General features: G+C 40.4%; 1 long non-coding RNA gene across 1 annotated transcript in view; it reads right to left on the bottom strand.

Moving 5' to 3' along the window:
* LOC136560333 (uncharacterized) overlaps positions 1-26,114 on the bottom strand; it is an 88,011-nt gene that overhangs the window by 48,603 nt on the left and 13,294 nt on the right. The gene's annotated exons all lie outside the window — the stretch shown is intronic.

Genomic DNA, 26,114 nt, shown 5'->3' with positions numbered 1-26,114 from the left:
AGCAAATAATGTAATTTCCTTCAATTCCTTATGCAGCTAACAGCTTCCATCAGTCAAAAAGGAGTATTTCTTTAACAAAAATTACATTTTTTTTCTCTGTATTGCCAAGAAAGATAACCAAAGGAAACCCTTTAATCTTGGAGAAAAATCTAAAAAAAGTATTTGCTAGATACATTAGAGGCTTGCTGATCCATGATTTAGCATCACTGCTCCTTTTTGCAGCTGCTGTGTAAAATGCAGATTAGCTCTCAGATACCTTTCAGGAAGGATTTGATGGATGGCCCTGGGTTGCCCTAGCAGCCCCTACACCCTTAAACTGAGTGATTACTGAAGCAGAGGGGTGGCACTCCCCTTAGCCAACCTTGACAATCTCTATATACCTTGGCACTTTCTGGCCTTTCAAATGTTTTTTCAAAGCCTTGGCCACTGGGGTGCAACTCAAAAGACCCTGTTACATGCACCCCTCTGAGGTGGAGGGATCATTGAGGGGATATTGCTGTCGTGGAGATAGGAGCAATTACATGCTTTTAAAATTTGACTGGAATGATACTAGGATAAGTCATTTTGTAAAAAATGTAAACAATGTGAAAAGGAGAAGGTGATGTGCTGATTACCCTCAAATAAGTGAAGCTTTCCCGTATGCAAGAAGTTCTACAAAGGCATTCTGGTGAGCCCTCCAACATCGACTGTTAAACAGATTTTAACAACTGCCAATGCAAGGTTTATAACTTCAAAGACTCTGGGCATATTTGCCCACACAAAGTTTTGTATCCTCATGTCTTTGGTCTACTGAATCACCAGTCTGCTGCTGGTAGAATAATTATAGGTCTGACTTTTATTTTCTTTTGTGGGGGGGGAGAGGGGCAAGGAAGGGGGAGTTTGTTTGGTTTTTTGTTTCATCAAATACATCTGTCTCAGTCTCAGTTGTGAAGGGTTGGCTGGAACACACAAGAACTGTGGAATATTTGGGTTTACTAATAGCTTCATCAAAAAGTACCACTATGGTATCAATTTTATCAGGGACAATTTTGTAACTTGGAAGATCCTTTGTAACCTTAGGAAGTTTCGCAGAGTACAGCAGGGGACAGGGCAGAGGAAATCAAGTAGAAAGTGCAGATGCACACATTACACTCGGGGAGGCTATAGCAGCTGGGTATTGCATTCTGCTGATTTGCAAAGGAACCGGTTTATGTATCAGCTTAAAGATAACTTGGTCATCTGTCACAGGACATCTGCTTCCTGCAAACTGACTCTATCCTTTCTTTTCACGTAGTCCTGACCACTGAACCACTGTGGTTTAATTATGCAAAACTGGAGTTGAAGATTCAAGATATTGCTCAGATTGTTCTGCAGTAAACTCTTCTGATTCAGCAGTGTCAGCAGGAAGGAGTCCATGGATGCCAAACTAACCCCCATCTCTGCAGCCTGTTGTGCCATCATATGAAAATAAGATTCTTGCTTCTCGATCACTCAGCTCTGTTGTCCAGGTGATTTTCTGGATGTGTAACTGTTTTACTTGTCTTTGATTTCCCATTTATACTTCTTGCTAATTTCTTCATGGCTTGCAGAAGGCATTAATGTCTTCTCTGCCCCTGCAGTCCCCACTCACATAAAAGCTTCACAACAGTATGCCCTTTTATACCTTAGTCATTCTTGCTTAGTGCTCTACAAAGGGCATAGCTGATCCTGGGAAATCTTTTTCTCTGGCATGCTGATGCATTGTGCTTAATGTATTATCAACAATGACAGAGCCGCCTCAGGCAACTCTAGCAACACAGAAAGCATAGGGGGTTTTATATAAAGGTTCTTTTGAAAAAAAGTGTATAACCCACACAGAAAACTTTCTCCCTTTGGTTTCCTGCAGGTTGAAGCAGGAGGTGATGCTACATGGAAAGACAAGCCAAGGAGACCTTGCTCAGGTAAATCAAACCTGAAAGTAGTGGTAACTATGCTGGAGTTTATTTGTGCTGTCCGTTCATGTACCACTGCAGGAGCTTCATGCAGCACGTACAGAAAGCAAGTTCTAGAAGGGACCCGAAAGGGCAGCCCTGCCCTCATTTCCAGGGCTATGCTGAACAGTGCACTCCTGCTACTGCATTTGCATGAGAAAGCAAGAAAGCCCTGCTGAAAGGTTACACGTGCTAATTAGTTTGGGGAAATAGAAGGAGGCATTTCAGAAAAACTTCACATGCCTTGCACACAGTGCAGGTCATCTTGCGTTTACATTTGTGCTCCTATAGCTGCAAGATGTCTCAAGTCTGAGTGACAGGGATGCTGTCCCAAACAGATTTTTAAATTGTTTTTCTTTTTAAAAAGTCCAGAGTGAGTGTTCTTCTTGACAAACTGTTGACAGTTCTCTAATTCTGGGCATTATGAGTGCTAGCATAAATCCTATACATGTGTTTCTAAACTGAGAGTCCAAAATAACCTCATTCCCTGATCACAATGTAAAGAATTATTCAGGATTCAGAAAGAAACCAATCTTTCAATGAGTTTCACTTAATTTAGAAGCTTGTAATGAATAGGAATTTTTAATCTGTTTGAAATCTCCTTTCAAACTGAGCTCTAGCTATAACCAATCCTTCTGACTAGCTGGGTATAGTGCCAACAGTTAGAAATACAAGTGCACAGTGCTCTTCTGTCCTGACAAGAAACTTGAAATCTCTGTATTCTGGAACTCAGCCAGAAATGTTCTTGCATGCCTTCTCCTCTCCTGACCTCAGCTGTCTCCAGTGGCCTCCAGCACCACACAGGAAAGCATCTTGGTTTTCCATCAGACTCCATTTTCATACATCAGGGAGATGAAGAATACAGGTTTTTGAAACATATGCAGTGCTGCATGTGTTTTGTCTGTATTTCTACTATGCCATGTGTACACACCACCATCTAGGAAACTGGTACAGATATTTTTTACAGATATTTTCCCTTACAGCTAAGGGAAAGGGGGGGTTTATGAATTACATTTTTTTCAAAAAGAGACCATGCAGAATGATGCTCAAATTGCTCACAGGGCTGAGAGAGGTATTTGGTAGGCCGCTGTTGCATGGCAGAAGCATCCCTCCCACACCCTGGACAAAGCTTATACTTAGAAAATTATATAGTGAAAATGAATCTGCAGGTGACCTTTTAATCCATTTTAATTTTTTTTTTACAATGCCTGTCCTTCCTTTACCTACTACCATGGTGAACAGAGGCAAACTCAGGCACTGCAGTGGGAGAGAGCAGTATTTCACAGGACAGAAAACATGGCACCAGTCACTCACTTCCCCTCTCCTTGTTTCATGGGTGAGGCCTGTCCCTCTTTTTGCTATTTCTTTTACCCCTGAGCTCAGAAGTCAGTATGAGCAGTATCAGGCCTTCACAAATGTGCTAAGGAGATGGCTTCTCAGCATGCTTTATCTTTTGCTGACAAATTGGTGTCAAGGCCAGAACTTAATGAAGTCTTCAGAGAAAATCTTTCAGCAAATCTGGGGATCTCAAAGGTGTGAACCTGCAGTAACAGCAGAGTAACACAATTTATCTACTTCTGCTCGTCTTTTGAAAGGCTGAAAATTCAGCTTTGCAGCAAACTGTAAAATCACCTTTCTAGCTGCACCCACTTTGTTATTTTTCAGGTTTCCTTACATTCCAAAAAAAGAGCCCAGGTCACTAGCTTGGAGTAATTTGAAGTTAATCTCCTACTGATACCTTCAAGCTTGAAATCTTCATGAGCATCTCTGCTACACCCCTCAAGAAAATTGCCTGAACAAAGCTGCCAAAACATGGTATGTCTGTGATTCCATTTCCCTCTGCACTGTGGAGCTGGATTCATGTCACCAGGTAGGTGCCACTCTTTTTCCAGAAGGACAGTAACAAAGTTTGTTCCCCCGTGTGTTGAAGAAACTCGGAAGACAAGATGTCTTCCTGAAGCACTTCATTTCCAGTGCTCGCGTTTCTGTCACCACAGAGGGCTTCCAGTGCTTGGGTAGGAACTTTTATGGGATTGGCTCATGTACCACAGAACTGTTTTGCTTCCTTCATTCAGATGTAGGCAGGACAAGCAAATGGGCAGCAGCTTACAGGGCTGTTGAAGACTGGGACGATAGTTGTAGAAATGGGGGTGTATAAGGTAGGTTAGTTTTCCTGAGTATTAGCAATTTGAAGGGAAAATATAAACAATGTCTTGATTCTGGAAATATTAATGCAAACTTGCCAAATTTGGTTCTTTCTACTGAAAAATATGTGGGCAGAAATATTTTTCTTAATTCTAGGAGTCAAGGGGTTTTTCTCCACATGAAAACAGATAAGGTTTTCAAAGGAATTGATAGCACTAATCACCTGGTAGAAAAACACCCACTTTCTAAAACCAGAGGCCCATTGGCCATCTCAGTCCACACACCAGAAACTGAATGCACAACTAAAATCAGTAAGGTGCTGTCTGATAGGAAAAAAAAAAACAAAAACAAAAATATATATATGGAAACAGAAGTTCCATCTGCTGCTGCTACTGCTGAGCCAGGAGCTGGGGAGCAGTGCCCTTACAGCATCCCAGAAATTGGGCTGCTCACTCTGGCTCTGAAGGACCTCAGGTGTCCAGAATCAGCAGGAAGTGCAGATTCACTTGTACAAATACAGGCACTGATCTTTGAAAACTGCTGTTCTGAACTGCCTTATTTGCACCAGCAGTAAACCAAGGAAATAGTTAGTCCTGGCTGGTGAGGAGGCACAAGTCCTACATGTAAGTCCAGCTTTGTTACTGAAGAAGTATACTCACTGGTTCTGGTTCTGTACATAGGACCTGGGCAATTAGATTTTTATATTAAACAGATTCTTTCTTTGAAAGCTTACTTAGCTTTCAAATTTAGATTTGAAAAAAAACACAGAATAAAATTAAATGTTTCTTTTGGATAGCACACTGATAAACAAAAGGAAATCCCTTGCTGCAGGATATTGCAGTCACAGGTCACGAATGTTTAAGCACGAGTTACCGCCATCCAGAGGAGAAAAGCAAAAAGCTGTCATATTTAATTATTTTTTAAGCACAGAAAGGTAAACCTAAATGGTTGATTCAGTTTGCTTTATATTAAGGAATCAAATAATACAGAAATATTCTAAATGTACCCAGAGGTATCTGCCACAGAAAGCACCCAGGACCTCCTGGGCCTGCTACATCAGGGGACTGGGAGATGCTGCGGGCTGAAGGGATTTTTCTCAACTTTTAATTACCAAACTAGCAAAAAAACTACTGTGTGTCCAGCTCCGGAAAAAAGGTCCCTCCCTCTTCAACCGCCCCTTCCCTCGGAAACTGACAAAAGCACAGCAGGAAACAAAGAAATAAAGAAATAAGTCATCTGGGGAAATAGAAAAGGGGAGAATGGGAAGATCAGTATGTTTTGAAAGCGAACAAAAAATAAAAGTTCTGAGCCGAAGGAGAAAAAAATCTGAGAGGAAAAAAATATATTTGAATTTAGTGTCTTTTCTGGGCAACCCATGGCCAGTCATGAACCGTAGAAAATCCAAGAACGGCATTTCATTTTGGGCAAAAATCAATAACGAAAGTCTTCCCAGGACAGGTCTTTTTGAATATCTTATACAAATTGTAGCTCAGGATCCTTCTAAGCTTTATTTCTTCAATACCTTTCTCTTCATCGGGAACTAAAGTCCAGGTGCTCCTGTCCCTCCGTACGCCCAAGCGGGACGGGAGGAGCGGATGCGGCCGTTCCCCATTCCCGGCTGCTCCCGGCCGCTTCCTGAGGGGGCCGAGCCGGGGCGCGCGGGCCCGCAGCGCCCCCTGGCGGCCGCAGCGCTCCCGGCCCCGGCTCCGCTGCCGCAGCGGGACGGGCGGGCCCGGCACGGAGGGAGCCGCGCTGCGCCGCCGGTACCGGGCCAGCTGGAGCGGCGGCCTTGTGTCCGAATGCAGCAGAAGGAAGGTGCCGCTGCACCACGGCGGGTGGGCTGTGCTCCCCCGTACCTGCGCAGAGCTGGGGAAGCGCGGCTTTGGCCGAAGCCGTGGCGGCACCGCGGAGGCGGGAGGCGCTGAATTCCCGATGTAAATCTGCAGCACCTTTGGCTGCTTGGCCATTGTGCTGCTGGCCCTCCAAAAGGTCATCAGAAGGAAGGGGCGCTTTAGGAGGGAAAGTTCCCCATCGGAGGTTAATTCTCCTGAATGTTAGACCGTGTATTAAGACACCTACTTAGCCTTCCCAGTCCAGTTTTGCCCACAAGGATACCAGACTCCTACCCTTGGGAGCAGAGCAGAGCCCGAATCCTCTGTGAATGCAACCATCTATTATCTGAGGCCCCCTCTTGCTTCGTCTGCAAACGCAGTGCTCAACGCGGTTAAACAAATTAATTCTTTCCTCAAGGGGCTCTGCTTAATGGAGGGACTTCAAGAGGACCCCAAGCAATGTGCTTGCCCTATCCCAGATTTATTTGTTGAGGCAGGAGGGAGGTCAAAAGCACTGAGCCTTCCATTTCAGTAAGTTATGTGCCTGATGACCTGCTGTAGGAAGAACTATTGATCTCGGCTTATAACTCCTGGTAAGAGTCCTGTATGTATCGACAGTCCTGGAATGCCCCACATTTAAATACTAGGAGTGCCAAAGACAACCCAGCAAATATTTTAGCTTGCTGTCTGCAAACTTTCCTTCTGACAAAAGATTTCTGGTTCGATTGTTTCCAGTGACATGTAAGAAAGCTGAGGCATTCAAAATAATAAAATATTCCAAGATAATAGTTCAGGGTTTTAAAACAGGCCATGTTACCTACTCTTCCTGTATAATGCTGAAACTTGAGGGGAAAGAGGAGCCTCTCTATTACTAAATAGTTTGTTGTCAATAGCATTCATAGTCCATTAAAAAGTCCATCTGAATACCCTATTGATTTCACTCAACTTCCAGCCCACAGAAACTTAGTGACGTTGGTAGTGAGACAGGACAAGCCCCCTGGTTTTGCCACCGTACCAGTTACCTTCAGTATAGCATTGTGCCATCTTCAGCTCCATCACAAGATGATTTATGTCAATAGCATGTGAGGAGCAATTGCCCTTAGAGGCAACAGATAACCACAGAACAGCAGCATCCAAGAAAAGCAGAGCACAAATCACTACCTATTTTTTCCAATTAGGAAAAAAAGCATCATGAAGAGCCACATTTTACAGAGCTAAAATGATTTTCTATTTAATGTCGTCTATTTTTTAAACATTATAATAAAAATGAAACTGAATTTAGAAATCTGTTTTAAAAGCTGAAAGAAGCACTGCTGAGATGTAAGGAGGCGTATGGGCCAGTACCCAAAATATTGGATATAATTTTCCACCGCATTCATCGAACCAAATCCATGTAAAATTTGAACAAGTTTGGCAAGAGCCTTAGTGGTTTTGGTTTTACTGCTATATAATTGAAGAAGTTCCTTGTGCATTGGCTATCCCTTTGTAATTGTCAATATCATTGTGGTAAAATGTGCTTATATGTCTTAAGATGATCAGGAATCAAGGCAATTCTTTGAAGACAATTTATAGTCATTTCATGAGTGTTTGTTATGCTGCCTGGTCTGCATAGCTGCCTACATGGGGAGGTGCCAATGAAAGCAGGCAGTATTGGGTGCTGCCAAATGAAATCATCTCCTGCCTTTGTGCCCCTTCCCAAAGCCTGCTCCTCACAGGCAGCCTTCGGCACACACACAAATGGATAAATCATCTCACCAGCCCAGAGGTGACAGGGAAATTAGAGTCCTTCTCTGCTCAATGCAACACTTTAGTCATTTGAGACAGGAAATCACTTTGTGTTGGGAAGCAGTACTGGGTAAATCTCAAGCAGTTTCCAGAGCAGTCAAGGGCTCAGGTTGCAGAAGGAACAATGTGATTATGACAGGCAGGAAGCAGAACAGGACAAGTTCCAGCAAAAACTCCACAGAATGTAATAGCAAATGTTGCTCCTGGTGTAGATCTGTAATAGGTCATTCAAAAAAATATACCAAGATTCATTCTACAAATACAATAAACTCCTAGAGCTGTTTCTATAGAATTCTCTTCAGTATGGTAGGATTTTTCTATACAAATACTTTTCTGTGCCCTGCATCACCCTGAGCACAGTTCTACAGAAGTATCAGCACAAATAATGATTTCAAGGAGGAGATACAGAGAAGTTCTTTTTCTCTCCCACCTTCATCAGCTGCAGTATCTCACTATCAGTGAAAGCTGGCAGAGGGATCAGTGACAAGTTGCCTAAAGGTAAGACACAGACTGCTGAGGAGAACTTTGAGAAGTATCTCCTGTGAAGGATCTGCTCCAGAGCTGAATTAGATTCCTCTTTGTCAAGGCAGAGGCTAAACTTTGGAGTGGTGTCAAGTCTATTTTTATGATACTAAAATCTCCCTGGGAATTTATGAGACTCTCTCTTTGGATTTAAATTATCTCTTCAGGAAGGGGGGGTTATAGATCAGTCATTTTAAGCCAGCTGACCTCAGGCACCTTCAGTGACAGGTAAACTCAGCTTAAAGGGAAAGGATCCCTAGGGTCAGTGGTTTCTGAAGGGGGCTGGAGGGGTGTGTGTGCACTATCAGAATACTCAAATAAGAGAAACATGATGCAAAGTGAGGGCATTCCCTTGCAGCAGTGCTGCAGACACAAAACACTAAACTAATGAAAGAACCATTGACATTTCATTCCAGAACCCTTCCCAAAAGGTCCAGAATTAAGTGGAATTAAATTCAATCGTGAATCCCACTTTATATGATGATACAAGGCATTAATAGAAATTACCTGTTGAGTGAAAAAGGAGCTAAACAGTATTTGAGGCATTTGGGTTACTCATAGCAGACTTTTAACAATTGCCTGAAAAGGTGTGCTGCTTTTTGTGCAGGTCATTATAATCTACCCGTAGAGCTTCATATTCATATCTTATCATATCATATTTTCATATCTGTTTTACATGCAAGAACTTCCATGTCAAGCTGAAATGCTTGCCTCAAATATTCAGGGTGGGTTTATTAAATTCAGAACAGCAGTCAAGGGTGAAAAAGCCACTTGTCAAGCTCAGCCTGCTCATCAATCCACTTGCTGCTCTCCTGTGTGTCTGCTGGGCAAGGAAGTGTTTCCAGTGGCTATTGTGAAGCAGCAAAGTGCCAGAAATGTTAGAGAGATTGTGGAAGGCAGTAAACCACACAGTGCATTTCTGGAGTGAGTTTTCTAAGTAGTTTATGGTTTTAAAACTTGAAGCTTCATCCACATTGCAATTTAAGCATTTGTAGCTATTTTGAACAAGGGAGAAATTAGGAGATGATGGATTCTGTTACAGGAGAGTTCTTTGATGCCCTTTTCAAACACTATCCAGATACTCCATCTGAAGCTTTCATTTAGAGTAAATACTACAAAGGATCAGCTATTTGAAAGAAATTAAAAGGATGGAACATTTTCTTGGCTGTTAGACATCTGAGAAATCCAGAAGTGGATGATGCCAGACTATCTGTCATGTGTGTACTTCCTGTAGTCTTACTCTCCTGAATGAAATGTGGTTACCACAGGAGATATTTGCAATTGAGAAGGAGAGATCAACTAGATTTGGCTTTCCTAAATATGGTCTGTCTCTTAGAAAGTGTTTTACAGTTTCTGTTACAAATTTGAAGGAAAGGTTTTCTCATTAACAATTGGCAGGTTACATTTTCAGCACAGAAGAATTAAGGATATTGGGGTAAGTTTCAAGCCCCCATTTTAGAGTTTTAGGCAAGCACTTTCATCACCTGATTGGAATGACACCACAGGCACCCAATATACTTATGGGACCATTTGCAAATGGGCTTCTATTTCATCAATCTCTGAAGTAAAAAATAAATAAATAATCAAAGTACATTTACATACACAATTACAAAATATATGTTTTAGGAGCTATTATAAATACTAAATATGTAATTCCAATCTTTAAAAATAAGACAAAAATTGCATTTCTTTAAAATTTAATAACAGTAAGGGAAACCTTTCTGATTTCTTTAGGTCAATTTCAGATAATTTAGGTTGAAAAAACTTATGTAAGTGATCCAATCCCCATCTCAACACAGGTCTCATTACTTCAGGTCGCTCATGCTGTGTTCAGTCCAGTGGAACCCTCCAAAGATGGAGATTCTGCAAGTTCTGCTGAGTGCTGATTGCTGCAATGCATTGGTAAGAGAGCAACCCACAGGCAAAACTTTCTCCACTTTTCTGAACACAATAGGAAATGTTCCACTTCCTATTCAAGGACGTTCTCACTGACCTCTCTGGGTTGCATATAATACCTTTCAGGAGTCAGGCAACAGAGCTTTGTATCTGGGGGATCTAATAGGTGTCTAGAGGTGTCTCCTCCATTTAGGCTTGCATGAGCCCACTGTGGAAGGGATTATTTAAGCAGCTCAGGATCCAAAAGTTAGCAGAGTAAGTAAAATCTTTCCATTACTTTGTGATTTACATCTGGTTTGTTCACTTGTTTACAAAATTAGTTGGTTTTTTTCCAGTTAAATCTCTTTTAGACTTACTGGAGAGGTGACAAAAATCTGAAAAATGTCACTATCACCAGTATTTTTAAATGGTCCCTTAAAAAGTGTGCAGTGATTTGACTCATATCTTTTAACAAATTCTGGAAGCTCTAACATTACTGCTAGAACTACTGGTCACGCTTCTTAGTGTGCAAATCCCCTGTGAGTTCCCAGCCCCTGTGCAGACCTCTGCAGAACTGGGGAGCAGAGCTTTTGCCTCATCCCTCCTGACCTGTCCTGCCTCCTTCAGCTTCCATCCCTCTTCCGTGCAGAGCTCAGGCCAGGAGAGCCAAGGAAGCACTCGAGTATTTTTATGGCAAATTGCTGCTTTCAGGAACATGCATTAAAGACACAGATAATCCTGTCTATTTTGTTCCCAGTTACTTGCAGCAGAGAGGTCTGGATCCAGACAAGTGCTGGGAGCCTCTTCTTTCTGGGATACCAGGGCAGCACCAGGGCAGATCTCCTGCCAGAAGTGAACATGGGGCGTTTTGTTTAAGCTGGGAAGCTGATAATGTTGAACCCATCTAGTTGAATAAACCAGCTGCCTGTCCTCTTGCCATCTCTGATGTAAATCTGTATGGTATTGTGAAACTTTATTTTAAGCTTGCAATATTTACCAAAGCAAACCAAAAGGGTTCTTTCTAACTTCCACATAATTTTTTCTACTGAGCTATTTGTTGGAAAGATATGTTCATGTATAATTAAATGTGGCTTGCTTAAACCTTTGCAGTTGGTAGCTATATATATATATTTTGTTGTGCTTTGAGTACAAAGGCTATATTATGCTTTTGTTGGCATCCTTGCTGGTTAGAATGCCAACTGCATAATTTTGTTCTCTGCTCTATGTCAGAATTCAAGTGCCGAGGGCTCAACAGGTGGTGCTGGGATAAAGTTCTGGCAAATCAAATAGGTAATGTGGTTATTTCTTTTGTCAAATTATAATTGAAAACAGAGACAAGTAAAATGAAACTCACATTTTCCTAGTGCAAAAGAGAGACTAGAATTAAACTCAAATCAGTTTCCATGACAAATACACATTACTACTGAGCTTGGTCTGTAAATAAACGTGCAACACCTTAGTTTTGATGTAGAATGATTTTTTTTTCTCTGTAAATTTAAACCTTAAGCATCAGTGTTTAAACAATAACAGAAGACCAGAGTCCTCCATGAATCTTCTGTCTTGCTTGTACATATTTAGGAGAAAATATGCCTAAAGCTTCAGAAAAACTTTGAAAATATTTAAATCTGAAAAGTCAGAGAATTTGAGACAATCTGTAAAACATAACTCCAATGTTTAACATCAAGAGTTTCCTGCCATATTGTTTTCTAATCATTGCTATATCTATGCTCCCAGAAGAAAATGATAAATACACTGAGAATTCCAGTGAATGTGCTGAATGAGGTGCTGCTTTTTTATGCCTGACTTGGATAATGTCTATTAATCCTAAAATCACAAAAATGGGATAAAAACTTCTATAGCAAAAATGCAGCAAATTATATCTGCATAGCTTGGTTTTCCAAAATTGCACATAAAAAGGCCCATGCACTTCCAGGACTATCCACTTTGCTATTGTGGCTGATCTTTTTTACACCAAAATGTTTTTATTTTCCTCTGAGGACCTATCCAAATCTAATATAAGTAATCTTATGTACAGTTCCAATGATTATCATGGTTTTATTTAGTTTTCCATTCCTCCTCATTTAAAGACATTTCTCCTAAACTATACATTTCTCAACTCTGTTTTGTTTTGTTTTGTTTTGTCAGCTCTGAACCCATCGTTCACTGGAGCAGCTTTCTGCAGTGGCCTCCAGTTCTTTAGGCTAACACAAACATCTTTTTGTCCCTTTCAAGCTCTTATTTAACTCAAGGTGCTGCCTTTGTCTGGGACCAGATGGTGCATCCTCTTCTTTCAGTAAGTCATTCCATATTTGATCAGGAACTGAGTGGCGTGGAAAAGGGTTATCCCATCACTCCAGAAACATTGATATTTTCACCTTTTGCATAATATGGTGATCTGGTTTAGTCCTAGCAGAATGCAACCATTTCTCTCCCAGGCTATGGCTGTGCTGCTGAGTGCCAGGGCTGTGCTCAGGGGATGGGACATGCCTCACAGAGCATGGCCTGAGAAACTCCCGAATATGGCATCAAAAAATGCTGCATCTGACAGATCACAGGGGAAGAAGCTGACAAATGGACATGTGGTGCTGTGAGGAATTCCCAAGTGGTTAAGGTGGATTTTTGTGACAAACAGCTGAATTACAGAGAAAGGTAGGGCTCTGTGTTGGGGTTGGTTTGGGATTTGGGATAGTGCAAGGCCAACAGTGGTGGGTAACTGCATCAGCTTACCCATACACGGATGAGATCACCTTGAAATGGTATCAATAATACCAAAATTAAAACTACAGAAGTTGAAAATAGAAAAGAGAGTAACTGGATTAATAGAGAAATAATAAATCCATGACTCTAATCTTATCTATCTCTTTTACTGCCTTTTGGCTAGTAATCAATTTAATTTCTTCACACTTTTCAGTATGAAGATATCTGGGAGCAAGAAGATATTTACTGAGAATAAAGATCTCAGTTCAACATGACACTTTACACAATCCCACACTTGGACTGACCCTGTTCCAGCTTGGTTAACCCAGGAAATCTGCGCCAGTTGTTTTAGGAGTTAATCTGTAGCTTTGCTGCAATGGACTGGTTTAGAAGGTAAAAATTATATTACAGCCAAAGTATTAAGTTCTTTACCCCTTTAAAAATCCTTTTCCTGCACTACTGCATTTCTAGACTGACCTGAGGCATGCCATGAGGACAGATCCCCAGTCTCTATGATTTTTTATAAAGGTTCAACACATAAGAAAAAGTCTCCTGGCTTTACTTTTATTTTTTCTTTTAAATAACCATCTTGAATATTTATCTTATTGATCAGACAGCTTTTTGGAAAAGAAACAGCTGAGAAGTAGATAATGTGCCTTTTTCATTGACAAAAGATTTATGTCTTGCCTGGAAGGACTTGATACTTCGAGGGCTCACAGCTGACCTAGTCAAGCACAAGTAGCACGTAGTCCAGTATTTATCCAGGGGAACCAAGACTGCTGCTCCCACTTCTTTTGTGTGAAATTAAATCAGCCACACTGAAATTGGCAAAGATTTAAAAACATGATAAAAATTCTATCAAGAAGGGGAGAGAGAGGCTCAGAAGCATTTTGAATCAATGAAATCTGTGCAGAAATAAGTAGGGTGTGCATGAACACTTCTGGTGACCTTCTGTAGGAGCCATCTATGTGCTTGCCAGGCACCTTCTCCCCACAGAACAGGTGAGGAGTTCAGCCACAGGGCTGACCACCCTTCCCCCACAGCTGGCACAACCACTGCAGTTTGGCTCTAGCATTTGTATCACTGAATTCTGTGCTGAGCCACAAGAAGGGAAGGAGAATGAAATGTGTTCTTAGGTGCCTCTTTGCCATGGACTGTGTGTAGCCTGGGGTCACTGACTGCTCAGAGAAAAGGCTTCTCTCAATTTCAGCGTTTTAGTCAATGTATTAAAGAAAACCAAACCACTACAGGGGTTTTTTTTCCCCCTTTAAGCAGGGGTTGAGAAAGGTAGACTAAAATAGTAAAATTCTGCTTTTCCCAGGAGATCCTTAATTTTCTCCAAGGATAATATGACAGTTTCCACCAGCTTTGCTACAGCTCAAATGAAGCAGAAGGAATAAATGTGTTAGTGTGTGGTGCTTATACTCAGATGAGCTTTCACAGGAGGCCAGAAGAAGGGCAAGGAATTGGGTGTACCTTCATTTCCTGAAGTGAGCAGGGTGTGTGGGTTTTCCCATTCCCTGCCCCTCATCCCTCCTGCCAGTCCAGACAGGTCAGCTCATGGAAGTGCTATTGATGGCAACATAAATTGAGTATTGGAAAGCACAGGCAGAATTTGCCTGAGAGGAAATTAACCATGAATTGGCTTAAAAAGCCACCTCCTATCTAATATAAATAATGCTAATATCTTCAGAAGTATTACTGTTATCCTGCAACTGAGAAAAGAAAAAAATTCAATAGTCAGGAAATTCATTTTCCTGAGTGCTGGAAAGCCTAGAGGTTAATGCACACAACAAGATGGCCACTTCAAGACCATTTCTTCTTTAAGGGCCATTTCTTCTTTAAGGGCCATTTCTTCTTTCGACAGTATTCTGCATTGCACCAGGCAAGTCACCATGTTTCTTTTCCAATAATTTCATCCATAAAATGAGAATGAACCTATATGGCTCCCATTCCAGTGATAATGGTAGAGCTCATCTGACTTTGTTATGAAATGAGACTGCTCAGATAGAAACAAGCTCCTGAAATTCAAGCGATTCATATTACTCCATGCTGTTCCATTACAGAAAAATGGCAGATTCTTCTGTGGTACTTAGGAACAGAGAAACAGCAAAATTTTCTGGTTTTTCTTTTACATTGTTACAAATTTGAATAGGATCTATATTTTGCCCTTTCACATACAGCATTTGATTAATTGTTATGTAATATCTGTTTTATATTGATCTCTTAGAAAGAGTCTGTAATGTGTTTAATTTTTTTGAAAAGAACAAAAAAGGTTTTTTTCTGTGTAGCTGTTTGCTGTTGTTTTCTGTGAGATCACATAATGAAACAGATATTTGGAGAAATATGAGATCAGGAGCTTAGTATGTGTATGTGTGTGTGAAGTGTTTAAACCTGCAACCAGATTTCAAATTTTTCTTGAATTTGCATACAAAAAATGTAAACATTTACACTGGATATAACATCTGTGTTATTAAAAAATAGGTTTAAAAAATCCTCCAGAACAGGAGTATGGTAGGCATTATTTCTCCTCTCTCCCAGCACTCTTACAGCCCAGAAATAAATACTTAGAGTTATATTTTCATCTCAGTTCAATGTAACAGATTTTAGCGACTCAAATCCCTTTTTCCATTAGTGTGAGTTAAGCTGCTCAGGCTTTGTCCATGGATGTTGCCCTACTTTTGTCCCTGTCTCTGTGAGCCTTCAGTTCATTTCCCCTGCTCTGGACTCCAGGTAGGTGAACCTCACAGGGCTCTGGCTGCCTGGAGCATCACTCCCAGGCTAAAGCAATGCCTGCTGTGCCTCTCCAACCTGTGGCACATTTAGCACTTCCTTTTGCCCTCCAGGTCAGGACAACCTCTGGGATCACAGCCCTGGCAAGGGCTGCTGAGAGCAGCCAGCCCAGGCCAGCAGTGCCCCATTGCTGGGGCTGGGAGGGCTCCCAGCACATCTGCCCCTGTTACTCAGGTCCAGGGATTAGCAGGGGAAGGGGCTGGGAACCACTCTGGGCTTAGAGCTGTGTGCATTCTGCCAGCCCAGCCCTGCACAGAGCTTCCCCTTTTCTTCTTGTTGTTCTTGGGTACATGCACAGGGCATGATGCTTTTTGAATACCTCTTTACTTGTCCCTCTGAACCATCCTCTCTATTGTCAGCCAGTTATTTCAATTATTTCATCTTAATTTCTTTTTACTACAACTAGTCTGAGGACAGAGGACTTGATCCTTATCATTATGCAACCTAAAATGGAAATGCTTACCCTGAAGTGTCTGGTTTCCAGTGACAGTCACAGTGACAGGCATTGCCTTGTACCACATGCATAAAGTCAAAACGTTGCAAGAGAAGGGCTTGATACCTTACTGAAATCTATTTCAGCCTTTTTTATGCTTTTATTATGATTAATGGATGAAACACAACCATTTGTAGTGCATTTATTATCACAAACAATATTGAAAGTAATTTGACCCCTACAGTACTTTCTTTTTTTAATAATACTATACAGTGGCAAAAAGGCTATGAAATCCTGTGTAGAGATCTTTATCTTAGTTGAACTGGTTGAAATACAGACAATGGAAATTCTCTGGGTTGACACTGGTATAATGGGAAGCAGCATATAACCTGCTTTTCTGAGCAATGTGCTGTCACCACAAACTACATCCCCATACATACCCAACATGTAAAATGTTTATTTGTCAGCCCACTCCTGTGAGCTCTTTATTTATGGCTACTTTATCATCTGAAATAAGCCATGTTTTTCATTATTAGAAACATAACACTCTGGCAAAATCTGAAGTTGTATAGGAGAATGGGAATGCTTTTATTATGAAGTCATTTTGCTGTAAGCACTGAAGGAATCAGATAATGCCACACTGTGTTACTCAGCTGGCAGGTCAAGTGTGATAGAAAAGCATGGAGTTCAGAAAACCTCTCCTGGCATGGTGTGGTTCACCAAGGGACTAAATTACTGTTTCTCCCAGGACTTGAAAAGTTGGGAACTCAAGGTTTGTCTGCAGCTTCTTCAGCCAGAGACTGAGCACTTGTGCACAGCCCCTCCCTGGCCATGGGCTGTCCCTTGGAGGGTTCTCTCACAGCTGCCAGAGCAGAGGATAGCATTGTGTGCCATTCACTACAGTGTGTACCAACCACTGAGCTCTGCAGAGGAGCTCTAAGAGCTCCCCTGAGGAGTCAGAGCTGAGGTAAGACACTGACTGACATACCTGAATGCCAGTACCTCTTACTGGTCACATACATTCAGCAGAGCTAAGCTGCCAACTTTCTAAGTGTAAGGAAAAGAATTATGTCCTGACATTGCCATTCTCAAATTCAAATCCTCACAGGTGGATAAAGTAAAAAAATATCATGCTTGGCAGCAATTTACCTTAAAATGGCAAAGTTAAGTTAAAAAAAGCACAGCTAGCACAATCCACGTGGAGTTTGCTTAATGGCACAATAAAGGTCCAGTTTATACCATAAACAGTCTTTTCAAATATCAAAAATAGTTACCATGTCTAAAGAGCCAGAGAAGACAGTTATCAGGAGAAAAAAGCCATCCTTCAAAACGTAAATCCTATTCTCTGGAGAAAAGTAGATAGGAGACTTGGAGAAGTTAACTGAAACCACTGTAAATAGGCCTACAAGAGTTTGAAGAGTGACTTGCTAAGCATACAAACCTAATAACTGCATTCACTTTCCTCAGCCAAGAAGGTACTTGGTAAACTGATGGTGCCAACACATGACAGAGGTACAAAAGGAGCAGTTCTGGAAGAGAAAGCCATTGCAGGAAACCTGAATGTTATTTGCATCAATTATCAGTAAGGAAGGACAGTGAGGTTCCTATATGAGACCAAAAGTATCTCCAGGACTTCATGAGATCAAAGTGTCAAAAAAATATTACACTTGGAACAGAGGGGATTCCCTCAAGTATGAAATACCCAGTAATAACTCAGTATAATCAATTATTTGCGCTGACCTCACTACCACAGGCAAGGAAAAAGAAGATGAAAATATGTGAGAAAGATTCAGAGGTGACCCTGCAACTTTGAGACCAGTAAACCAGAAGTGCTGCAGCAAACTACAGAAGTAGAAGTTATAAAAAGAAAACAAACTGGTAGAAGTTATAAAAAGAATCAGGTTAATGTGGGGAAACGTATGTCCCTCAGAGAGGGGCTGACCTGACTGTTGTAGAAGAAATCATGCCCCCAGACCTGCTAGAGCCCCATAAGGGATCAGCATGTTCATTTTTATGAGGAAACCCCAGCAGCCCAGTTCACAGTGCACCATCCAAGGCACAACTGTGTCCTGCCTGCCTTAGACAGGTGTTAGAGACATCAAAACCTACTGCACCTATAACTAATATTACAGAACTTTGCTTTTATTTTGTATGGTACAGAATTCTCTGTACTTCTGATTCTTTTGAAAGCTGCAAGCCAAACCTCATATGTATCAATCAGACTGTGAAAATATACTGCTGGAGTTGCCTCTGGATTCTAATGGAATGAAAAATTGCTTGCATGCTGTAGAGAGACATAACAGAGTGTTATTGCCATTGTTCATCCTTTGGAATTTGGTCTGAGTCTGAGCCTGTTAATCAGCAGTTCCTCCTGCTCGTACTTGAAGCGCTCAGCGCCAAGAGTGAATTTCCTCTCAGGGCTTTTGCACTGGAAGCTTTGCCAAAGGTCTTTTGTTCCCGATGTCAGTCAGCTGTGCTCTGGCCTTAACTGTGCCAGTAACTCGTGGCTGGAGATTATTCATTCTGCTCTGGTGCAGAGAGCAGCGTGTCAGCCTGGAGCTGGTGGAGACACTGGGTCTTGTGTACACCCAGTTCAGGTCTGGGGACACCAAACGTGATTCTGGACCTTTTCTCAAGTGCCCTGCAGCCCTGAACAAGGCGATTTGGAAGGTGTGCTGACTGTAAAAATGCTAATTTCTGGGTACAAAGTACCAAGTATACAACCACTCATGTGGTCCGAGTGCTCCTGCTGTGCAAGATTTGATCTCATTATGAGATTTGTTCAGAGGGGTTTGTTTAAGATCATTACCAAGAAACTATAAAATTACTGTCAGGGAAATGATTTTGAATAATATCTACTACAAAACAGTAGTTATGGCAAAACTAATGGCAACTTCTAACACAAGTATTTTTTCTTGGTGTGTCTGGAGGTCTTAGATTATAGTTGGACATAACTTTGCAAAACCAATTTCATATCATGGGCTAATTCTTTTAAAGAAAAGATCAACTGAATGTTATCGGATATTCTTGACCAGATTCACTATCTTGTTTTACCCTTTTTCTCAGGAAAATAATAGAAAAATAATGAAAGAGAACTCAGTTAAGGCAAAATTCCCAGAATTTAAGAGAAAAAAATTAAACCATAAAATCACAGAATGGTCTGGGTTGGAAAGTACCCTAAAGGGACATTTTCAATTGTATCAGGCTGCTCAGAGTCCTGTCCATCCTGGCCTTGAATGGATCCAGATCTCCAGGTATGTGTTTGAAATACTGCTCATCCTTCGCATGTTTGCCCAGCTCAAAGCAAAGTCCTACAAATGAAAAAAGTAAATAGAGATCCCACAAAAAATAGACACAGGCTGATGCCTTCATCTCCTAAATGATTTTGATGTCCTGTCCCAACAGAGGTTTAAAGCAAAGATAAGGTTATTTTCATTAGCTGTTGAAAGTTTGGATGAAAACATTGTGGTACTTCAATTTTCTTGAGTTTTCTTTCCTTTCCTTTTTTTTTCTGTTTTGTTTTTTTGGGTTTTTTTCCACAAAGCTACTTCTGAAATAGTCTTTTGTTGGCATACACACTGTACCAACTTTTATCCTTGATAAAAACTACAATAACTAAGGGGCAAACCTTACAAAGTAGCTCATGAGTAAATGGAATTTAATGGGGTCAATTATCCTCACATGCTTGTGTGCAGGTTTCATTAATATTAATAAGTCCTAGACATGCCACTGAGCTGAAGAATAGGCTGTCATTGGCCTCTACATGCTGTTTTGTGTGTGCTGATTTAGGATTATTCAAGAGAACACATTCATTTCCAAATGTCTAATATGGCAGTGGCAGAAAACCCCACATTTGCCCATTACACCTGCAAGATACAGAAAGATTGAAAAAATAGGTTAAACTACTGAAACAGCACAGATTCCGTTTGTGCTTTTTCCATAATGCAGAATCACATTACATGCATGTCTTGCCATAAATATTTAATGAAGTGGAAATGAATATGTAGCAGGCTGGGTTCTTCCCTCTAAGGGTTAAGTTCCATTTCTGCAAATTGGTTTGTGCCCTATTTCTGTTCCTGTGTCTCTGTGCATCTAGACATTTTCTTGGCATCTCTAACTCTTCTGAGGTTTCAGGAGATCTTTGGAGATTTGGTAGTAATTGACCTGTTTGGATTGCCCATGACTGGCATTTGCTAAAAGATAATACAGTCCTGCATTTTGTTGTTAAGTGCTGGTTGTGTTATTAACTTGTGGCCAAACCAGAAGAAAGGCTCAGGAGACATCATTTCCCTCAGACAACTTCATTTGGTTCTTACCGTAATCTCCATTAAAATGAAGCACTTTGCTCTCAGCTGAGGGGCGTCACATGTTCCTTAACTTGTCGGCTGTGTTTGGCCAGTAATGAATACACCCACTTTGCTTTGGTTTTTTTAAGATATTACTGTACACTAAGGGTAAACAATCAACATCACATCAAAGTCAGATGATTTAACCTTCTGCCACTTCTCTAACCACTAAAGAGTTCCTGCCAGGGCTAGCTGGGTATTGGAACATGTGTAAATGTTTTCTGAGAAAACAGAATTATCAAATGGAGGAAACCTGATGTTTTAACCTTAGAAAACAGGAATAATTATTAAGATTAGATCTACCATATCCCAAAGGAATCTGAATGAACCCCATTTGTTTTATTTTTGTCATGTAACAGGAAGAAATCTTGCCCCAAGTTACAATAGCATAGTTCTGGAGGAACCTCCTTCAAGTTTAGTTCTGCTGTAATTTAAACTGGTATTGTGTCAGTGTAATACATCTGCTTCCAGCAAAGTTCCTCATCTCTAGCACCATATTTAACAGCCAAGAAGAAAATGAAAAATAGAGTCTGGAAACAATGAATTAACACTAGCCAGATAAGCATAGGGAATCTACTTTGTGTAACACAAGAATTAAATACTGCTGATCTTTGCAAGTAGCAATGACAACTCAAATACAATGCCTTGGGGCCTGCAATAACCTGGAGGCTAATTAACTGCAGAAAGGGCTTTTTATATTACTCTTTGTATTAAATAAATTCAGCACAAACCCTTAGAGACCAATAAGCATTTTTAGGCAGTCTAGCTAAATTTTACCCCAAAAGTGATCAAGCTACATAGAATTCTGGCTTGTGACTTGTCTGATTAATGCATTGTCCTCCAATAATTCAGGTGCTTAAGATTAAGATAAGAGAAAATAAGAGATGGAGATAGAGGAAGTCTTCTGTCAGTATGATGTTTATGATTTTTTTATCTCTTTAAACATAGTACTAAATAGAAAGATATAGAAAGTTTACTTCAGGGTTTTTAAACACTGCCCTAAAATGTGTCATCATTTTAAAACCAGAAACTGATGTGATCAAGTGAATAAAAAAGGAAAAGAGAGGAGGCACAGCCTAATTTCAAGGCTCATCCAAGTTCGCCACTCCCTCACTGTCTCCCAGTTACCCCTGGAGAAAGAATCCAGCAGGATACGAGCACAGTGCTGCAAGGCCAAGGGCTGGGCACAGCAGGGAATCAGCAGGGAACCTCTGGGGAAAATGAAGTCCTGCTTTTTTCATAAAACTTCTGATCATAGTCAACAACCAGGGTGCCTCCAGATTTGTGTGCAGTAAATGTGGCATTAACTAAGCCACTTAAAAATACACACTAGGAGTAAATTATTTCTGTTTGGGTCTCAAGGAAATATTCCACTACTCTTTGTAGATGTCTTTGTCTTGTTCTCATCCTCTTACACACACACACTCAAGACTAGAAGCAGAAACAAGGCAGAAACCATATCTAATTTCCATAATTGGCTTAAAAATAAGAGATTACTAATTTTTTATTTCCAAGCTAGCAGGTGCGTGAATCAGAACTGGTAAGCTAAATTTTAAGTTATTATAAGTGCATTTTAAGTTATTATAAGGCATTATTTTTTAACATTTCTCATGCAGTTGTAATACACTGAACACAGCAAGAAGTGGAAACAAGTAGAATCTGGCTTGAATTCTTTCAGAACCTTCAGGTTAAAGAAGCTTCCCAGTACTTCTCTCAATTAAAACAGTGAAATTCCTTAAAAGAAAATCTGTCTCCTTCCAGAGGAGGTGTCAGGTATGTTCATCACTATCTGCTGCAGTCTCTGTCTTGAGAGATCTGAAATATCAATAGGAGCACTCAAGCACACCAACATAATCTTTGCAAGACGGAGCAGGATAAAGTGGAAAGAAAACCATAATATATCTGATGTCCTTATCCCAAATTTGAAAGACAAGGAGTAGGCACTGGTGGAGTTCACAAAATTATAAAATTAAGTAAGCCTGTCCTTCATATAGGATCTTTCACAGAGATATTGGCACTCCCTTTTGAAAAAATGAAACTTAGCCACCAATACAAGTTTGCATTTAGGACCTTCATAGAATAATTGCAGAAATTGATACTGGGAGTAATTCAGAGAACCCTTATCTCTTCTCAAGTTACAACCCCACTAATAAACAACTTGTCAGCCTGCATCAGGAGGGCTTTACCCACGAATTAACACATGAGCTGTTTGCCATCAGCCAGCCTCAGCTGCTCTCAAATGGAGGCAGGCTGCTTTCACCCTTCATTCTCCTAGGATTTCTTAGATATTATGGCTGAGGCAAAGTTGTCATGTTTTAATTGCCATACAATACCAGAAAAGTAACAAGGATTTCTACCTATCTCCCCTTTTTAACCATTGGTGCTTGGGGTTTTTTTTAAGATTTGTAGAAGTTTCTCAGAATCAGGGCTAAGATAAATGCACTGGTCCCTGGAATTCCTGTGTTATGCACTGTTTGCACTGTTGCTCTCTCTTGACAGAGAGGTCATCGTGGCATCTCCCTGCTGACAGCATCCTGCATGTCACCTCTGGGAAGGTTTTGGCTGAGTCTGCTGGACAAAAACCAACAGATAAAACCATGATTCCAAAGTTTGGCTGTTTTTTGGTTCTTGTTTTTTTAAAGGTCTGAATCTCATGAATAAATTTATGACTTTTCAAAAAAAAAATTTAAAAATAAAAAATAAAAGAGGAGGAGAGTTTCTCCTGTAGTCAAGAACCTTCCTTAATGAGATCCAGACAGATTTACATTTTCTAAAAGTGCAAGACTTTGGGTTTTTTCCATTTAAATCATCAACTCCTGCATAAATTACATTTGTAAGACCCATTGGCTCCAATCAAAGGGTATTTAAGAGTCTGTCTGGCTGAGTTATGAAAGGACCAGGTAAGAGGAAGTGGAAAAAAGGGCAAGCTATAGAATATCCATTAGTAAGATGACTAATATTACCACAAACCTGATTTCCCATTTCTTTGGTTTCTTTCATGGAGATTTAAAGATAATTGTAGCTAGCATTCAGAAAGAAAAACTAAAAGAGAGAGAAATCCTGCAAAGAGAAGTCCTATTTACAAATGCTCAATATTTCTTCTGGCTTGTTGTAAATGATTTACGAGGTGCTTTTTAATATTAAAGTTCTTGATTAGTTCATTGGACACATGGTCAAGATTAGTAATGAACTAATTGTCATAGAAAAGAATTTATGGCTTACAGTCTCCAAAAAACCAGTAGTTTGGCTTCTGTGGGTAAAAATGAGGTAATGTAACAAAGTCCTGACTGTGAGGAAATAGTTTTTTAAATCGCAGACAAATAAGATTAATGCTACATCCCATGCTGTGCAGAAAGGGATATCTTGCATGGTTAAAAAAATATATTTAAAAACCATCTAATTTCCCTGGGTTTTCCTATGTTTTACCTTTTTTTTTACATAAATGTTTCCTGTTCCAATAATCTACCTTTTTCCTTGTCACATAGCTTGTATTTTCCTCAGCTTCAGTAATGAAAATAAATTACTTAAATTCTCTTTTCTAAAAGCCAACTTCTCATTCAGATTTCCACTCAGCAAGCAGTAACACTAAACTCAGGGCTGGAAATCAGGACATTGAGGACAATATTGTATAGGTTTTTTCTTCTAATTGTTGGAAATATTTCTAATGCTTTTTTGTTTCTCAAAATCTTGGTAAATTTTGTCCTTGAATTGATCTGGCAAATTGGTTCAAAATGAACTTGTAGGAAAACAGGAGCTCTTTCAGGGCAATGTTTCATTTCAATACATTTTCACCTCGTTTTGCTGGTTTGGACAACTAATCATCATTTAAGGCAGTTAATAATACATCTGTAGGCAAGGCAGATGGATCTGGGTAAAGCAAGAACTCCCCTCACTGGTTGCTGTACCTTTCCTTCAGCTTTTGAAAAACTTTTACAAGACATTTCAGTCCAAAATCCAAATCCAAAGCAAATACCAAAAGGCTTAATTAATCACTTTGGTTTGCTTTGTATGTGTGTTCTGTTTCAAGCTGATTGTTTTCCATCTGGTCACAAACACCAGGGCTTTTTTCAAGTCACGAACATTCGGAAACCTGCAGAAATTAAAACTATATATCCAATTTGAATTTTTCGTATTTTTTATCTGTAATTCCAGACCCAGAAGGTTTAAATAGCCTCATGAAAGCATGAGGGCCCCAGCTATTTTCTGTGATTCACCCAGTTTGGACATCAGAGAGCACCTAAGTCAAGAAGTTCAGACAGAAAATACTAATGGATAAGCTGTTATAAATGAGACTTTGCAGTGACATATTGGAGAATCATATGTTGTAAACTGGAAGCAGTAGGAGGGGGTTCAGCACATGGCAGAAAAATGCATGCTTATGTGAAGAGAAACTCCAAAGCTTTTCATGTTAGTTTTGCTTTATCTGTACATGCCAAGAAACACCAGGCCAGGCAATCTACGCTTACTAATTTTCACCCTATTAAAGAAAAGAGAAGGAAAGGAAAAAGGGCCTTACAGTTTTCTCTGGCAGCCTATAGCACTGTAGGAAACATTTTAATTCAGATGTAAGATGCTATTCATGAATAACTATTTCACTTTTAACAGAAGGAGCTCCTGCTAGAGCTTTTCTGTTTCCTCTCAGACACGAAGCTGTCGTGCTGTGCCACAGCTGGGCTGCACCCAGGGTGACACTGGCTCCCAAACACACTCCTCTTCTGCTCCTTTCCTGCTTGCTTCCAGAACAGTTCTGCCTACTGTCACCAGGTTTTTGTAATCAGAGAGATTTTTTTGGTTACTTAAAGGAGAATTTCATCCCCAAAGCCCCACACTGATGTCCTCTGTACCTCCACAGCTGTCATGCCACCAGCTCCACTTCAGGGCAGTGACTACTGATGCAACAAGCAGGCAATTCCTACACCCCCACAGAGTGACCAGGAGAACCAGAAAGGCCTCTGGACTATTCTACCTTATGGCAAATTCAGAGACTCTGACCCTCTCTCATGTTCACAAGACCTAGCTACTTTGATGTGCCAACATCAAATACTCAAAAGACAACTTTTAATTTAATTACTGTAGACATAGAAAAAGGAGTTCTTTAAGGAAGTCTGTCAACTTAGAGCTACATATAACTCTTAAGGAATTCCTTAGTGATTTTCCTAAACAGATTTCCTTTAAAATACACTTATTTGCTACACAGGGTAGAACTATTGTAAAATCGAAGAGTTATTTTTCAAAAGTCTGATCTGACGTGTGATGATAACAGAGCAGATAGTAAATACACATGCCTTAGCTTGTCATATTGATCTGAGAAACATGACTGGATATTGCAGAGTCAATTTTTGTATCTGCTGAGAAAAAGGCCAGGATGGAGTGTTAACTGCTGGAGTTAAAGCATTTTCAATGATTTCCGTAAGCATTTTTCCAGGTCCAAAGCCTTTCTATTAAGTTCAGTGCTCTTTCAGTCAGGGCTGTGATATCCATTGAAGCCAAAGAACAGCAAAGCTTGTCTGATCTTTTTGAGACTCTGATTTCAGTTAAATAACCCAGTGCACCCTTCTCTGAATTAGCATTGCAGAATATGTGCCAGCAGAGAGGGGATACTCAGCTGAGAGTTATCTGAGAGTGCTCCAGAGCAAGGAACCCAACAGACCATGCAAGCTGCATGCAGCCCTACTTTTGAGCTATTACAAAGTAAAGCAACTTTCCAATCTTTCATTTCTTTCCAGACTTGGATCAA

This window comes from Molothrus aeneus, chromosome 9 (genome assembly GCF_037042795.1).
Source record: "Molothrus aeneus isolate 106 chromosome 9, BPBGC_Maene_1.0, whole genome shotgun sequence".
Classification (NCBI taxonomy): domain Eukaryota; kingdom Metazoa; phylum Chordata; class Aves; order Passeriformes; family Icteridae; genus Molothrus; species Molothrus aeneus.
The sequence above is the reverse complement of the archived record's forward strand: the minus strand, read 5'-3'. Positions and strand labels throughout refer to the sequence as shown.